The sequence below is a fragment of the Eucalyptus grandis genome, chromosome 10 (genome assembly GCF_016545825.1).
Source record: "Eucalyptus grandis isolate ANBG69807.140 chromosome 10, ASM1654582v1, whole genome shotgun sequence".
Lineage (NCBI taxonomy): Eukaryota > Viridiplantae > Streptophyta > Magnoliopsida > Myrtales > Myrtaceae > Eucalyptus > Eucalyptus grandis.
The window spans coordinates 29,179,157-29,184,519 of record NC_052621.1 but is presented as its reverse complement, the minus strand read 5'-3'; the positions used below and the strand labels follow the sequence as shown (position 1 = coordinate 29,184,519).

The following is a 5,363-nucleotide window of genomic DNA, read 5'->3' as shown; positions in this document are numbered from 1 at the left end:
AACAACTTTGACTTGAATGCCGGGGTCGAGTGATCCCTTGGGTAGAGCTTTTCAGCCTCCGTTCAACTCCTCCATACAAACCGTGGAGAAGATGAACAGTAAACAATGCTAAGACTTGCATTCTAAGAATGCTATCTTTCAAAAGACTTCTAGACTTGCTTTGGCTCAAGACCTTTAGATCATTCTAGAAATGCAATTGCATTTCCTCAAAATTGAGCAAAAATGAACCAAACATTATTTGCATTTTTCTAAGAGACTTTAGAGTCAAAACCTATTTAAAATATTGAACCAAATGGGGCCTTTATCCTCCTTATCTTGAAAAAGCGTTGAATTGACACGACATCCTTAAATAAAATGATCCCTAGTTTGGGAAGAAACCCTAGACGACAAAGCTTCATTCCATCGTAAATATCATGTTAAAAAGCATACGTGTTCACATTAAGCCCACGAATGTGAACTGAAATAGGAGAATTTTCGCAAGCCCATTATCTTAGATGAAAGTATCATTTATGAAGGTCCTTTTCCAACAGCGAGCAGCTAAAAACATAAATGAGCAGTTAAAACTTTTGACTGGCTTTTAACTTGAAATTACAGTTAAAAACAGAAATGAGCAGTCAAAATTACCTTGTCACGCTGACGCCCCTAAACGTCTGTCACAATTCTTACGTCACTTGGAATATGATTCATGCCTTCAATCCACAAGTAGATGCTGCCTCTGGTCACCTTTTAGATATTGGGATTTGGCCTATGTGGATCGGTTCTGGTCGCTTTTGTGCCTGGTAGCTTCTCGTCGCTTTCGTGCCTGGTAGTTTCTCCAAGTCCTATCACAGACTTTTGACTTTTTAATGATTACTTAAATCATCACTTTCTTTTTTAGTCGAAGTGACAACAATTTAATTTGATGTATCGGCGTTTGGAGGGTGCCCTAGCTACAATATCGCGATACATGTTGGTTTGACAACTTGCTTGTCGTACTTTATCACTCTTTTTTTGCCCAGATTTGTTATACTTTGATCCTAATGCATTATGAAGAAAATAGCAAAGCAATAAGGACTCCCCCAAATACTTAATTTGATGAAAGCAAGCACCAGTAATCAAGCATAGCTTGAGCCGGGACCTATTTCGATTTACAACGTACACCAAGATTTGTGTGTAATCGATGGACGGAATGTAATGACGTGTCTCGCAATTCGACTATATAACGTAAATTTCTTTTTTAATACTTTATTTTCTTCTTTATTTTTGCTTTTCCATAAAATTTAATATATATATATACATTGTGAAAATTTTACGTGCTTCAAATTAGAAGACGGTCAAAGGTCTGTTGGCCGTAAAATTTACGCAGACACATCTCCATTTTCTTTCAAGTATTTAAAGCGGCAAATTTAGAATAGACGTACATGACTTTTCAGAAGACTTCTATTCCGGTCAGGTCGGCACTAGTTTTTTTTTTTTTTGGTCGAAAGGTCGGCACTAGTTTAAATAGAAAAGGAGGTGCCAATTCGCATAAAAGTGGCACACGCCTCCTCCGTCAATTCGAAGTTCCTTCCTCGCCCACTTATACGTCAGATTGCCGTGAACGATTCCTTTTTTCTTTTTTCTTTCTTTCTATCCATTTGGGGTCCAAGCAATGCGCAATTCCACAAGGTACGAGTCACTTACATAGGAAGAAAGAAAAAAGAATTTTCTGCTCGTTAAGAAGTTGCATATTCAAATCTTACCAACAACTTTCAAATGATTTTAGATACGAGTCACTTACATAGGTTAAAGGATTCAACTTAACTCGTGTTAGGGTTTGTAAGGTAATCCTTGAGTGTTCTGGTAACCGGATCTTCACACCGTACTCGTAATTTATAAAAAAAAATAATAAAAATAGAGGAATGCTCATACAAATATATAATTTTTCTTATTTAGATTTTGCAAATTTATTACTAAAATGTGAGTATCTAAGAACTTGTTTGCAGGTGCTCCTAATAATTAGGATAGTCACAAGTCTAAAAAAATTGTGGGGAACTACTCATATGGTCTGTAGTACTAGAATCAACAATAAACCCATTTTTAGACTCAATAGAAAGTGCATTAATAGTACCAAAAGTGCCAGAGGGACCCGAACCATGTGTTTGAAGTCTATGGTATTCCTTGAATTGCTATCTTAGACCCTGCATGGTAATGTTCCTGAGCATTTTTTGCAACCCGCGACCAGCGCCGAGTTTATGTTTTTTTTTTGCATGTTTATGAACTAAAAAAATTTTGATCTTAATCTAATTTTTTGCATTCTTTTAGGAAAAGAAAAAATGTCATATGCAAAAAGGGCTAGATTCACCGGGGAAATGTCATTTAGTATTTTTGCTAATTTAAAGAAATTGCATGTCATTGAATTAGGTCATTTAGTTAATATTGCATTGCATATTGCATGATTTTCATTAAAAAAGTGAAAACAAATAAAAAGAAATTGCGTGTTAATTGTTAGGGTTGTTGATGCGTTTTTAACTTAACATTACGGATGCTTTCGTTGCTTTGAGGTAAGTGTTTGCAATTTATTTATTGTTTATCCGGGGTGTTAGAATTGCGCACCCGCATGATTCACATTTTGATTTTCGGAACAAAAACATTTTTGAAAATAAAAGAATGGAACGAGAAAAAAAGTTACTAAAAAAATTTCTGTTTAAGAAACACTTCTTGAAGGGCTGAAAAGAACAAAAACGAAACACTTCTCGTTCATGCCCTACGCAGCGACGCTCTCCCTTTTTCGGCGTCTCTCACAGGTTCACCACCGTTGAGCAATCCGGCACCTCCCAACTGGTCATTCTCTCTGGCGCCTCCCCACTCAGCTGATTCTTCGACACCGACAGCTGCTGCTCCTTCACCGGCTGAAGCTTCTGATTCAAGGTAAGTTTTTGCGCTCACCAGCTACTGCTCCTCCTTCACCGTTTGACGAGGGCTTCGGCAAGAGCCACCCCTCGCAGATCTAAGCGACGGCTGCTTGGGGCTCGAGCGTGACAGCTTGCTTGAGCCAGCGTTTGCCCAAATCTGCGAAACGCTCACTTGAGCGAGCCCTCGTGCTCGAGCCCCGAGCGAGCGTTGCTCGCCCAGATCTGCGGCAGATCTGGGCAACGGCTGCTCGCTCGAGCTGCTTTGCTCGCTCGAGCGAGCAGAGTAGCAATGCTCTCCTCGCTCGAGCGAGCGTCGCTGCTTTGCTTGCTCGAGCGAGCAAATCGCGAGCATAGCCGATTTTTTCATAGTTTCTATGCATATATTTCCACTTGATCATCAATTATCAATTGATTCCACTTGTACTTTGAGCCGAATCCATATCATCACCCGAGCCTTTTCCCTCTTAATGGATTTTGGCAACTTAATTAGGCTGGGGCAAAACTATGTGTTTCTATATGACTATACATAGCGACCCTCTCCTACCAAGTGCAGGTGGAAAGTCTCAGAAAAACCCAGTCGACCTGATGCTGTCAATTATGATTAGGATTTCAAAACAATGAATTTGCATAAGCTTGTTTTTCTTCAAACAAACTTATATAAAGTGGGTTAAGGTAAAAAGATAGTTTTCTTGGTTGATGGAGCATGTTGATCTAGGAATTTTGATTACTTCATGGATTGACTGTTGCTCATATGATTGTCACTCGAACTCCTTTTTCCTTAAACCATGAAAGGATTCAAAATTGAATTTGTCTCCATGTGCCAGACAATGTAGACTTGGGCACAGCTTGTGGAAAATATTTCCGGGTATGCTGCCTCAGCATCATTGACCCAGGTATGAAGATGGGCTTCTGCTGTTCTAGAGTCAACTTTTTTATGTTAATGGTTCAACAACACTGTTATGCACTTCTACTAAACACTTATATCGATCTTGTTTCTATCGTCTTCAGGTGATTCGGATATCATTAAGAACATGCCCGGTGACTCTTAGGCTGTCGACGTCCTGATGCCATGAGATTTGGTCTAGCATTCGTAGATTTATGGGTTTGGGCAAGGAGGGTGCCTCATGAAAAAGGCACTCTGCTATTGACAGGGAAAATCTTAAATATCAAGCTAATGTGAGATGCAGCTACTGTAACCCATCTTTAGTTGTTTCATTTGGCATTGTTCTAAGAATTCATTTTTCCAATACTATAAAGAGTTGAACCTTGTGCTTGTATTTGTGTTTCTGAATCGCTCTGCATCTCACATAATCAAAGAGGGAACATCTGTTGGCAACAAATTTAAGCTAGAGCTTTCCTGATCAGACTGCTGATGCTCAACGAGTGAAAGATCTGTTTGATATGTGTGGAGCTTTTTGGAAGGCCTGTGATTGTTTCAATCGGCCCTCTATGCATCTACATCCCACGAGTGTTTGTAATTGCTGAATCTTCACTCTTTTTTTTTGAGTTGCTGTGGCATCAATTGACTACGGCAAAGCTGCCTTTCTTGCCGTGGTTAAATTGTTCATTGTTTCTCCTACGGTTAGCTCGAGCTTGACCTTGATAAACCGAGTCCGATGGGGGAGGGTTTGTTCTTGTGCCTCTTCGCCTGTATATTTTTTTACTTTTTAATATCTTTTTCTCGATTTTTCTTGATATTGTGTGCTTTTAGCTACGAGGAAAATTGAAACCTCGGTATTAATTAGATGAAGGCAAAATTTGCTCCTTGGAGGCTGCTTAAGTTCAGATTCACACCGCGCGGGGAATGAGAAATTTTTTTGAAAGTTTTTCCTTTTTGTATACTAAAGATTTTAGGTGAATCATTGTAAAAGTAGAATAAATATGGGGAGAAAATAAAATAGATTGAAAGCGGTTATTTTTGAGTTGAGTAATTGGATTGGAGATAGAATTTAAAATTAAATTGATGAGCATTTTATGAGAATGAGAATTCAATACCAAGTTTACACTTTATTTAAAAAGCACTTTTTGAAAAATTTGGAACAAATTTTTTTTACGGATTACCAAACGTGTTTCTGTTTTTTTTCTATTCCACAAACAGAAATTAAGTGCAGCTTACCAAACGTGTTTCTGTTCTTTTTCTATTTTAGGAACATAAATTTTTTGCAATTACCAAACGCATTCTTTTGTTCAAAAACTGTTCCTTGGAACAGAAATAGTTTTTTCTATTTTTGTTTCCTAGAACAATTTTTGAACAGAAACACAAACAAACGCACCCTTAGCGTCCGAACCCTTGTCCTCATTTGGATGCGTCCGAACCCTTGTCCTCATTTGGATGCAGCGGACAATGTAGAATCCAACATCATTCCTTGCAATGCTCGTCTCGATTACAATGATCACAGTGAAAATGAATGGGTTTCTTACCTTTCCCCTTAACAAACCAAGTACCAGCATCACTTTGCCTGGCATTGGAACTAACAGTGTTTGCCGAAT

The 5,363-nt window shown here is 38.5% G+C and overlaps 1 long non-coding RNA gene across 1 annotated transcript; it reads left to right on the top strand.

Annotated features, from left to right (window-relative positions):
• The first annotated feature begins 2,703 nt into the window (after window positions 1-2,703).
• LOC104430170 lies at window positions 2,704-4,148 on the top strand. Its single transcript, XR_722558.3, has 3 exons — window positions 2,704-2,889; window positions 3,698-3,766; window positions 3,882-4,148. It is a non-coding gene; the product is annotated as an uncharacterized LOC104430170 (long non-coding RNA).
• Window positions 4,149-5,363: the final 1,215 nt, after the last annotated feature.